A 12,544-nucleotide genomic window follows, 5' to 3' on the forward strand; every position below is an offset into this window, starting at 1 on the left:
CAAGCAACATTCCCCATACAGAAGATTTAGATCGATAACAACGGAGAAAAGAAAAACGACAGGAAGACAGACAAATGTGGGATATGGGATTCAAACTTGTACATTTTCTGCCACACTTGGCAAGAAATAAAAAACATGCCTTATCTCCACTAGCAAATTTTGAGCAAGAATATGCTGGATTTGGAACATCTTCACTCACCATGACCATGCATGGGTTGCTTCTAATGGAGAGGGAGAGAGAAGATGGAAAGGGGGGAGGGAGAAAGGAGTGGAGAAATCTCCCAGACAAACCTGCTGGATCCAACTTGGTCAGGTTTCTGTAAATGAGAGCGTGTGGTTTGTTTCTGCTTCAAATCTGTACATGCTGCTAGTGGAGACAATGCACCACTTCTGACAAAGCACCAAGTGATTGTGTGTGTGTGTGTGTGTGTGTGTGTGTGTGTGTGTGTGTGTGTGTGTGTGTGTGTGTGTGTGTGTGTGTGTGTGTGTGTGTGTGTGTGTGTGTGTGTGTGTGTGTGTGTGTGTGTGTGTGTGTGAGAGAGAAATAATGTTGACGATTTTAAAAAAATAAATAAACAAGGGTCCAAACAAGGGAAACAGTTCTCTGGCATCAGAACACACAAACAAGGTTGCAAAAGGGCAGAATGAATGTTGTTTTCTCACTTACATTTGAGAAAGGACACTTCGTTTTCCATTATATTTAAACTCCCCCTACCGACACAACCTCATTAATCTTTGTCAATGACACAACTATCAGAGATATTTCAGTTAACCTCCCATTTACTCTCATTTTAACTGCCATTTCTGGTCAGTATGGCCATGGAGTAAAGATTAAAATGGTTCAGTTGGTAATGTTTGAGCTTCATTCACCCCATAATTAAAAACTGCCATTGTGATGCTGAACACTCATATCCAGGCTCAATGTTAAAGAAAATACCATTGAGAGAAGAGGCTAAGAATGGATGTCCATGTCCATGCTTACTTTTTTGGGGTAGGCAGTGTCTGTGCAAATGGACGTTGGATTGGCAGTTCCTCATTGGAGCTAATCAAAGTTACGTTTTCTGGACCAGACATGTGTAATATTTTCGTCCAATTTTCGGTGTTAAACTGTACTTTGTGTTGTATTGTTGAATTTGCATCCATGTGGCTCAGGCCAAGTCACCAGGCCTCAGCTAGCCAGCATGCAAATTCTGTCTCTGCTCTGAAGTTGCATGCCTTGTTTTGATTTTTTTCTCTAAAGTTTTGTCCTTTCAACTTCCTTAACTTAATCCTATTCCCCATCCTCACTTCAAAAAAATAAAAAGAAACATTTAACTTTCACTCAAGAACAAAATAAATAAATAAAAAGAAACAACTTTCACTCAAGAAAAAAAAAATATATATATATATATATATATATATATATATATATATATATATATATATATATATATATATATATATATTGTTGTGGTTGACGAAATTCACAAACCACCATTCAGGTCCCTTAGGTGAGATATCTCTGTAAGTATATGTGTAGTTAGGCCCAAACCCGTTGTTTCGAGGGAATAAATGTCATTCAGTCGGGCTGCGACTCTTCAGGATAGCCGTTTTTCTTTTACTATCTTTATTTTGGACCAGCCGCCATTACTACCACCACCAACCACGTCTCAACAGCCATCACAACAACAACCACCAACCACAACGCCGCTTCACAACAACAACCACAACGCCGCTTCACAACAACAACCACCAACCACAACGCCGCTTCACAACAGCCACGACCTTTACCGCCACAACTCGCCACCATCGCATCCACACCATCTCGCGCCACTCGTGGGCACCGATACTGGACTCGTGCAGGGCGCGCACCGAGCAGCGTATTCAAAAACATCACGGACTTTCCGCAGAAAACGGATCAAAAACGACTCACGCCCACTTTTGTTCCGTCCAATCGGAGAGCGTGGGCGATTTGGCCCCGCCTCCAGGGCGTTGGAGGGAGGTCGCGATATGCAAATTCATGGATCAAAAAGCATTCATGCCCACTTTTCCTCAGTCCAATGGGGAGCCAGTTAGAGGTGAAGGGTCGGAGGCAAAGGGTCAAGGGTGAAAGAGCGAAGCCACGGGGCTTATATAAACGGTTGCGTTCGTCAGTAAAAGGAGTTGTGCGGAGTTCAAGAGAGTCGTCGGTGGAGCTGGAAAGAAGTGGGAGAAGTCAAGAGTGAAGAGTTGGGACGAGCCAAGAGAGGAGACGGAGAGGGCGAGTAGACGGAGCTGTGGAGAGGTGGCGGCGGCGAAGGCAGACGAGGGGGTGCTCGCGTCGGTGCCGGGAGCTGCAGAGGGAGAGGACGGCGGCGCGACCGAGGTCGAGGTGGAGACGCTCGTCGCGGGACCCGAGACAGGGTGATATCCTCCTTCCCCCGAGCATCAGCAACCCCCTCCTGTTTCCCCCCGCGCTGAGATAGTGCGACAAAGGGGGCCCCTTTCCCACCCCCTACCAGACACTGTCCGCGAGGCCCGCGGAGTTGAGGCACCACCGCCACTTCGCGTCTCATCATCAGACGGGTAGGCCCGACCCGGTCTCGGCCCCAGGCCCGCCTCATCCTTGAGGGTGGTTCTTTTTCTTTTGTTTTGGGTACATGCGTTGTCGGCGCCGTCTGTGAAGTAAAATTGTATAAGTGTTGCCGTGTGCTCGGTAGTCGGATAGATCTGCATTGTTGCATTTGCTTTTTGTGTAATATTGCATTGTCTTCTTCTTTTACATGTGCTTTTGGTGGAATTGTATATGTGTGCTTTCCGTTCATCGCGAAATAAATGTGCTTCATGTTGAACTGTTTTCCCGCTTCGCTTCGTCTTTTCTTTCATTGAATCTCCATCTTGCTTCACGTAAAGGGTTGGTCGTGGGCTAAAACGCCCGATAATTAATTGAACCGTCGAGGCCGACGAATAACACCGCTCGGTTATCCCGATAGTACGGAACGGGTCGCTTAAAGTGGCCCGTGTCCGAAGTCGACCTGCGGCGAGGTGCGATCGCCCGGTCTACCCTCCGTGTGGGTACTTGGGTAGGTCGAATTTGGCGAGCAACCCTATCCCACGCGGGGGCCGATTGGCACGATCGTGGTGAGACCGAAAGGTCCACCCGTGACTAGTTCCCGGCGTTAGTCCGAGAGGGTCACGACTGGATTGTCCGTCCGGTGGGCGACGTGCAGCGATTCGAGTTACGTGGCCGTCCGCACGCCGGCGGGCGCGAATCCGCAACACTGGTGTCAGGTCGTGCGATATAAACCCATCGCCCTCCTCGCGGCACTGGTATCGGAGAACGGGAAAACGGGCTCTCCTGTCTCCAATTAAATTCACGGGAATCGGTCCAGGGGTGAGAGGAGCGACCCCCGATTCCCTCCAAATTACGAGCGAGCTAAATTAACCCTTTAAGAGAAGCAAGATGGCGTCTCAAGGCGAGCGGGAGCCGGGGGTATTAGAAATGGATGTAGAATGTGTAGGATCCATGGTCCAGGATGAAATCCCCGTGCAGGAAATGTTGGTTGTACAGGAAAATGAACTCGCCCAACTGAACCCAGAGCCCGAAATGGGTGCGGCAGCGGCCGCGGTGTGTGACACCTCCCCTCCCACTCTCCACCAAAACCCTTCCCCAACCCCTGCCGAAACGGCTCACCCAAGCGCACCCGACATGGCCCAGCTATTCACCATGCTGGCAAGAATGAATGAGGAAATGACAGAGAAGATGGATGCGAATGCACAAAAGATAAATGCGAACATGAACGAAAAGATGGATGCAAATACAAATGAAATGAAAAACGAAATGAAAAAAAGAAACGAAAAAGCTGCGGGGTGAGACGCAGAACATGGGCCGATGCCTGCAGGCGGGCATGAAGGCCGTGACCAGGGAGATAAAAATGGCGACTCCACGTGTGGGAGCGAACGAGCTGGAAGGGGGTGCAACGGCTGTCGGGCCCGCGGTGGAGGCGGGTGAAAAAATAATTCGGGGGGCGTGTTGGGCGAGGGTCGTGACGATGACCGAAAGGGAAAAATTAAATGGGAAGACCAAAACGTGTGAGACGAGACACGAGGTGACGACAACGGAAATAATAGTTGAGACAAGGGAGGTAAAGGGTGAATAGGTGACTGAGTTGGCAGAGACAAGGGAGATGGGAACGATGGAGGGAAGACTACACGATGAAGACGGTGTAAGTGACGCACACACACACACGGAGGTAGTGGAGGACAATGGGGGTGAGCTGGTGGACTGGGTGGAGGCCCGGTGCGAGCAGCGGGAGAGCCTCCTCCAGGAACGAGGGGAGGGAGTATGCCCCCTTGAGGCGAGTCACGACCAGGTGAGTTCGGTCGTGCTTTGCGGGGTCGAGGGGAGGAGTGCTGCGAACGGGTGCTTGGAGAACTTGGGGGGGTATAGAGGCCCCGGAGACCCTTGTGGGGACACGAATCCCCAGTGTGGTTGTCCCTGTGTGTGTGGTGCAAGGCGTGAGTGCGTCCCCGTGTGTGGAAGCGACCCCGTGTGTGAGTGGTGTGGTGGCGATGGTGCCAGAGTACGTGCTTCTCAGCACGCCGTGTGTGGATGAGGCACCGTGTGTGAGTGAGGCCGTGTGTGTGGATGAAACGGCCAGTGTGGATGAGGCACCGCGGTTGAGTGCCCCCGCGTGTGTGAGTGAGGGACGGTGTGTGGATGAAACACCGTGGTTGAGTGCCCCCGCGTGTGTGAGTGAGGCACGGTGTATGAGTGAGGCACGGTGTGTGAATGGAGCACCACGTGTGAGTGGTATGGTTTATGCAAGGGAGACCGTGTGTGTGAGAGAGCGGTATGTGAGGGAGATGTCGGTTGGCATGCGGGAGCACGCAGCCGCGTCTCCCGGTGTGAATGTAATGGAATGGAGTGTGAGCGTCGTAACACGCAGGTGTGCGTGTGTTGAATGGCGACGACGACGGCGACATGTGAAGAAAGAAAGCCGAGTAGCGGCTGTAGTTGTTTCGGGGACCGTGCCGGGTTCACCCAGCAGTGAGCACGAGGTCCGTGCTGTGCAACGCACGAGGCCCCCACGTGCTCGCTTGCGAGAGTGAAGTCCCGGTCCGGAAACGCACGCGGTGGATTTGCCGATCCCGCGGACGGACAAAGTTTAGGCAGGATTACGGATTTGGACCGGACGGGTTCTCCACGCGATCGTGTGTGTTAAGCTCCAACGGGCAAAGCACATGTGTTCGCGTGGGGAACCCCTCGAGACGTGGGGCTTGTTTTTTTTTATGCGCACGGTGACGCCATGGCTGCACGTGGGGTTGGAATCCGGCAGGAAGGGTATCCCTGCCGGATGGTACCGTCCAAGGAGGGACGAGGTACACGTGCAGCTGCATGACGTCACGGGCAGGTGTAAAGGGCGCGAGCTGCGAGTTGCCGCGCAGGTGCTGCGCATGAAAAAAAAAAAAAAAAAAGCAAGCCTCACGTTCGGGTGCACAGGATTCCTGGGCAAGGGGTGGAAGACCCCCTTGACTAGGGCACAGGATGGAAACTAGTTAGGGGGAAGGGTTAGCTTAGTTAGACCGACTCCATGGGGCAGGGGTAAGTCCTCATGGAGTCCGTGGAATGGATTAGGTAGAGGGATTTAGTGAGCTTTAGGTTGGGAAATAAAATGAATTTTTGAGTTAGGAGACATGGACAGACTTGTGAATGTGTAGAGGGGATGTAGTTTAGCGACGTAGTGTTAAAAGGAACGTGCTGTAGTTTAAGGGACGACGTGGGAGCACGAGTTAGTTAGGGGATGCAGATAGAAGGATGGCAGAGTTCAGCGGTGAGTGTGTTGAAGAGTTGTTGGTGAGTTATGAGGTGGAGACATGTTGAGTGAGTGAGGCCAGCGGGTCTGTGTGTGTGGAGTGAATGGGGAATGCATGGTGCGATGAGTGATTGGGGGGAGGAGTGACTCCTGCCCAAGGGACCCCCGGGGTCAGTGTAGAGTGAGTTAGCTGGGTTAGTCAAATTAACAAAAATGGAGGTCGTTTTGTTGTTGGTGGGGAAGTAGGCTCGAAACCCGTTTGGAGGGGTGCAGGAGCCCTGTTGACGGGCTTGAGAGCGTGGCTGCGAAAGGTGAGTATCGCTGAGTGGGTACCCCGGGCACCAGGCTAGTCGGCCGTGGTAGGCCAAGGGCCCATGGGGGGCCGGGATAGCGTAGTGGGCACGGGTGCGCCTGCTTGGTGAGGGGGCCCGGGGTGCCATTAGCCGCGTGGGCAGTGTTGTGGGCACGGGTGACCCTCGGAAAGGGGCCTGGTAAGCCAGCCTGCCACGTGTGCGTTTCAGGGGAGGTGCCATGGGGGGCACTCCCCGGTGTTTAGGGAGCTGGTAGGCTCGGAGGCAGTGTAGTGCCCGGGGGTGCCATAGCTGGAGAATCGGCAGAGGGTCGTGCCTGCCAAAGGGAGCCACGTGTCCCAGCCATGAGACCGTGTGAGGGCACGGGAAGAAAATTGGGGGGCGAGGCCCGAAATTGTGAGGACACCAACACAGGCGACGGGAATCTGGGTTGTTAGAACCAATAGTTTAAGCGAGAGGCACTTGTTGAAAGCCCCGGGGTAGTTTAACGGTTAAATGGATAGGGTAGATTAGGAAGTGTACCCCTCCGCACCATCCATCCCCTCGCTCTCGTTGTGGGCCGCTGGACCCACTTTGGGTTAGATCGCTGAAGTCTGGGGAGGCCATTCTGAGGCTTGAATTGGGCCTCGACACAGGACGTTAGCTCTCCCTTATTCCCCTCCGGGAAGGGAACGTAGGGGTTGGGAGTAGGCTAGGTGACAGGATAGGTTAGCCGAACAAGGACGATAAAGGGGGTTAGGGGACGATTTATAGTGGGGAAGTAAAAAAAAAAAAAAAAAAAAAAAAAAAAAAGTTGGGGCTAAATTGGGGTTTGACAAATTAAGGGAGTGGGTATGGACAGTGACAGGCAAAGGCGATAGGTTGGGAGGGAGACCGTAGGGTAGGTCCGAGCCCGCCTTCCGAGTGGCCAGCACCACCGCACTCCCTCCACCAACCTCCACTGAATGGCAAAGGCTGGCCAGCTTCATCTGCTGGCTGTGTTGCTGCAAGGCAGAGGCCGGCCCACTTCATCAGCAGCTGTTGTGTTGCTGCAAGGCCTGTGCCGGCCGGATCATCTGCAGCTGTGGTACTTCAAGGCCTGTGCCGGCCAGTTCATCTGCCGGCTGGGTTTGCCTGCAGCGGCCTTCTTCTGCGGGCTGTGTTTGCCTGCTGCCTTTGCCATGCCATGCCCACTGCCCCTGCTCACCAGCCCCCGTTCAATTTTTGCTTTGCCCCCCCCCTGTTCATTGCCATGTGCGCCAGGATCAAGGCAACAGTTTGCAAGCTGCGAGAACTGCCCTGTTGGCAGCTACAACACGGGCCTGCACTGGCGGCCCGTGCACCGTGTTTGTGTTCATCTATCCATTCGTTGTGTTCATTGCGTGTGCCACTTGAGCTGGCACGGAGACTACGTTTGTGCAGCCCATGCACCGTTGTGGTTCACTGCGTTAAGTTCAAACCATTCATCCATCCATTCGTTGTGTTCATTGCGTGTGCCACTTGAGCTGGCACGGAGACTGCATTTGTGCAGCCCATGCACCGTTGTGGTTCACTGCGTTCAGTTCAAAAGGGAAGGCCTTGGAGTGCGTGTGAGCAGCCGGCCACGTTCCCTGTCACCTGCATTGTTTGAGTCAGAGACTGCATGTGAGCAGCCTGGCTCCCTGCTAACTGCTTTCTTTTTGCAGAGTTCAATGATCCTGGGCCATGGTTTAGTGTAAAATTTGTAAGTTAAGGTTAAGATGTACTGTAAATATGAGTGCGCCCCCGGCATGTCTGTCTTAGCGCCGGCAATTTTATTTAAGTCGTCCGTGTGAGTGAGTTTGTTTAGGTAGTTACTCAGCCCTCAGGTTATTTATTTTGGGGACATGAATACCATGAATGTCGCACTCAGGGATCCGTAGGTAAAATGTACTAGGGGAAAACTACACATGATGGCACACGAAAATTTGACCTCGGGACGAGTCTGTAAAAAGGGGAGGGGGTAGTGTTGTGGTTGACGAAATTCACAAACCACCATTCAGGTCCCTTAGGTGAGATATCTCTGTAAGTATATGTGTAGTTTGGCCCAAACCCGTTATTTCGAGGGAATAAATGTCATTCAGTCGGGCTGCGACTCTTCAGGATAGCCGTTTTTCTTTTACTATCTTTATTTTGGACCAGCCGCCATTACTACCACCACCAACCACGTCTCAACAGCCATCACAACAACAACCACCAACCACAACGCCGCTTCACAACAACAACCACCAACCACAACGCCGCTTCACAACAACAACCACCAACCACAACGCCGCTTCACAACAACCACAACGCCGCTTCACAACAACAGCCACGACCTTTACCGCCACAACTCGCCACCATCGCATCCACACCATCTCGCACCACTCGTGGGCACCGATATTGGACTCGTGCAGGGCGCGCACCGAGCAGCGTATTCAAAAACATCACGGACTTTCCGCAGAAAACGGATCAAAAACGACTCACGCCCACTTTTGTTCCGTCCAAACGGAGAGCGTGGGCGATTTGGCCCCGCCTCCAGGGCGTTGGAGGGAGGTCGCGATATGCAAATTCATGGATCAAAAAGCATTCACGCCCACTTTTCCTCGGTCCAATGGGGAGCCAGTTAGAGGTGAAGGGTCGGAGGCAAAGGGTCAAGGGTGAAAGAGCGAAGCCACGGGGCTTATATAAACGGCTGCGTTCGTCAGTAAAAGGAGTTGTGCGGAGTTCAAGAGAGTCGTCGGTGGAGCTGGAAAGAAGTGGGAGAAGTCAAGAGTGAAGAGTTGGGACGAGCCAAGAGAGGAGACGGAGAGGGCGAGTAGACGGAGCTGTGGAGAGGTGGCGGCGGCGAAGGCAGACGAGGGGGTGCTCGCGTCGGTGCCGGGAGCTGCAGAGGGAGAGGACGGCGGCGCGACCGAGGTCGAGGTGGAGACGCTCGTCGCGGGACCCGAGACAAGGTGATATCCTCCTTCCCCCGAGCATCAGCAACCCCCTCCTGTTTCCCCCCGCGCTGAGATAGCGCGACAAAGGGGGCCCCTTTCCCACCCCCTACCAGACACTGTCCGCGAGGCCCGCGGAGTTGAGGAACCACCGCCACTTCGCGTCTCATCATCAGACGGGTAGGCCCGACCCGGTCTCGGCCCCAGGCCCGCCTCATCCTTGAGGGTGGTTCTTTTTCTTTTGTTTTGGGTACATGTGTTGTCGGCGCCGTCTGTGAAGTAAAATTGTATAAGTGTTGCCGTGTGCTCGGTAGTCGGATAGATCTGCATTGTTGCATTTGCTTTTTGTGTAATATTGCATTGTCTTCTTCTTTTACATGTGCTTTTGGTGGAATTGTATATGTGTGCTTTCCGTTCATCGCGAAATAAATGTGCTTCATGTTGAACTGTTTTCCCGCTTCGCTTCGTCTTTTCTTTCATTGAATCTCCATCTTGCTTCACGTAAAGGGTTGGTCGTGGGCTAAAACGCCCGATAATTAATCGAACCGTCGAGGCCGACGAATAACACCGCTCGGTTATCCTGATAGTACGGAACGGGTCGCTTAAAGTGGCCCGTGTCCGAAGTCGACCTGCGGCGAGGTGCGATCGCCCGGTCTACCCTCCGTGTGGGTACTTAGGTAGGTCGAATTTGGCGAGCAACCCTATCCCACGCGGGGGCCGATTGGCACGATCGTGGTGAGACCGAAAGGTCCACCCATGACTAGTTCCCGGCGTTAGTCCGAGAGGGTCACGACTGGATTGTCCGTCCGGTGGGCGACGTGCCGCGATTCGAGTTACGTGGCCGTCCGCACGCCGGCGGGCGCGAATCCGCAACAATATATATATATATATATATATATATATATATATATATATATATATATATATATATATATATATATATATATATATATATATATATATATATATATATATATATATATATATAGTCATGTCCAGGGGGGTTTTACCCCTTACCTGGATGGATGGCAAAGCTTCTCCCTTGAAGGCTACAATCGAGACTCGGAGATTAATGCGCGCACGTTAATGGGGCATAATTTCAAGTCAATGAAATGAAAATTGATAATTTTGTGCCCTTGACCTTTTGGCCTTCATGAGAGAACACAGGTTACACTCGAACTGGGTCACTGACATTTTATGCAACCTTGATCTTTGGATCCAAAAACAACAATCAGCTTCTATCTTTTGATTGGTGAACCAATTCATGACCCAATGTGCAAATTCTTAAAATTTCAGGTCAATCGGATGAAAATTGATGATTTGTGATGTTGACCTTTGACCTTTTGACCAAGCCATTAATTTGTCTTCTCCATATTCTCATAATAAAGCTTCGATGAGACAGACAGGCACACACAAAGAAGATATTGCAAAACCCATCTCCTGCTGTACATGGGACGGGCTAACAAAGTAAATTTTCCGTGCATCAACAATGTTGTTGAACAAGTGTGACTTAACCTCTAATGCAAAAGAATGAGGTTACATCGCACTTGATTAAAAAAATATATAAGTAGGGTGAATATACTGGTTCTGGCTCACTTTTCCCCATGTAAATGAATGGGGGATTTTCAGCGATTCATATTTTTTTCCCCTAAAAATAAACCCCCTTTTTATCCCAAGGTATATTTATTTGTCTCCCCTTTTAACCTGGGGACACTTTTTTTCAAATAATCCATACAATAAGATAAAGATTTGTTCAAGGTGATTCGAAAAAAATATCTGAAACGTCTAACCCTCGGGACACTCTTTATCAAATAACCGATGCATATTGTTTAGCTCACTCATTGAACCTATAAAGATTTGTTCATTCTCAAATTCCTTCAATAGTTTAATTTTCTTTGCACAATAATCCCCATCTAAAATATTGAAAAACAAAACATTTGAATCTTTATATTTTTTAAGATACCCCTTTTGTGCCATTACGAAATGATAAACTTCTCTTAATGATCTCATCTGGCCACCGCCCGAGTTGCAAATCATTTTTGTGTATAAACCACGCCATAAAAAAAAGTTTTGTTTCAAATGTTTTCCGTTCATGCCGTGAAAATGAGGAAGTGTTTTTTTGACACGGTCGTGCTGTGAAAATGAGGAAGTGTTTTTGGACAGTCATGCTGTGAAAAAAAACAGGAACTATTCTGTGAGACAAGGTCTCGTGTTTATATTTTATCTCAGAACACGAACTGAAAACATGTTTAAACAAAACCATTTTAGGGTATTTTAAGTATGTTTTAAAAATGATTCATACAATTTGAGAATATATCTCCCAGTTATTTTCCAAGCTGTCTCACCCGAAGCGTCATTTCCTGTGGCCACACCCAATGACTAAGCAATCTCCTCATCGTTGCTTTATAAGTGATTCACCAGACAAAGTTTCTGCCAGACGGGATTTTCATTTTTACAACTGAGACATGAGCGATCTTTCTTCCGCGAACAAAACAGCTCAACACAAAGTTGGTAAGCCTGTGTATAGGTTCCTCTTTGAATGATGAAGCAATTGATTATAAATTAAATCGTGATAATTCTGATATATATATATATATATATATATATATATATATATTTTTTTTTTTTTCTTGGCAGGTCCTTGGAAGAAGAGCAGTTTACATATCACGACGAGGTGCATGAAATTAATGCTCTTATTGAAGAGGTCAATCATCTTAGAAGAGAATTGAAAAATATTTTTAAAGACTGACACGACGTCTTATCACGGCCTCTGATCTTTTTGCCATCTTGTACCAATGGTAAAAAAAAAAAAACTGAGACATGGACTCACTCTCTTCCGATGAAGATAACAGCTCACTACAAAGTTGGTAAGTTTGTGTATGGTTTCCTCTTTGAACAATGAAGCAATTGATTATAAATTAAATCGTGATAATGCGAAAATATATTTTTTTTCCTGGCAGGTCCTTGGAAGAAGTGGAGTTTACATATCACGATAAGGTGCATCAAATGAATGCTCTTATTGAAGAGGTCAATGATTTTAGAAGAGAATTGAAAAACATTTATAATGACTGGTACGAAGTCTTATCACGGCCTCTGATCTCGAATAAATTAAACCAATGGTGAGACACGTGTGTGTGTGTGTGTGTGTGTGTGTGTGTTGTATATATATATATATATATATATATATATATATATATATATATATATATATATATATATATATATATATATATATATATATATATATATATATATATATATATATATATGTGTGTGTGTGTCTCTTTCCCTGTCTGTCTCTATCTCTCCCTGTCTGTCTTTCTACTTACCTCTCTCTGTCTGTCTTTCTACCTCTCTCTGTCTGTCTGTCTGTCTCTCCATCTATACCCTTGACTTATTTTAATTTTTTTCAGCTCGATCACACATCAGCTGTTGAAGCAATCTGGTACAACACATGATTTTCTGGAGGTAAATGTTTCTGAATTATTATTTAGTTATTCTTTTAATAATATCACTCTCTCTTTGGAATGTCGTCTTATGTTGG

The 12,544-nt window shown here is 48.8% G+C and overlaps 1 protein-coding gene across 4 annotated transcripts in view; it reads right to left on the reverse strand.

The window, feature by feature from the left end:
• Positions 1-12,544, reverse strand: part of SHC1 (SHC adaptor protein 1) — a 124,116-nt gene that overhangs the window by 38,886 nt on the left and 72,686 nt on the right. The window lies entirely within an intron of this gene.

Source organism: Eptatretus burgeri, chromosome 8 (assembly GCF_056783735.1).
Source record: "Eptatretus burgeri isolate ZD-2024b chromosome 8, Ebu_testis_v1, whole genome shotgun sequence".
Taxonomy (NCBI): Eukaryota; Metazoa; Chordata; class Myxini; order Myxiniformes; family Myxinidae; genus Eptatretus; species Eptatretus burgeri.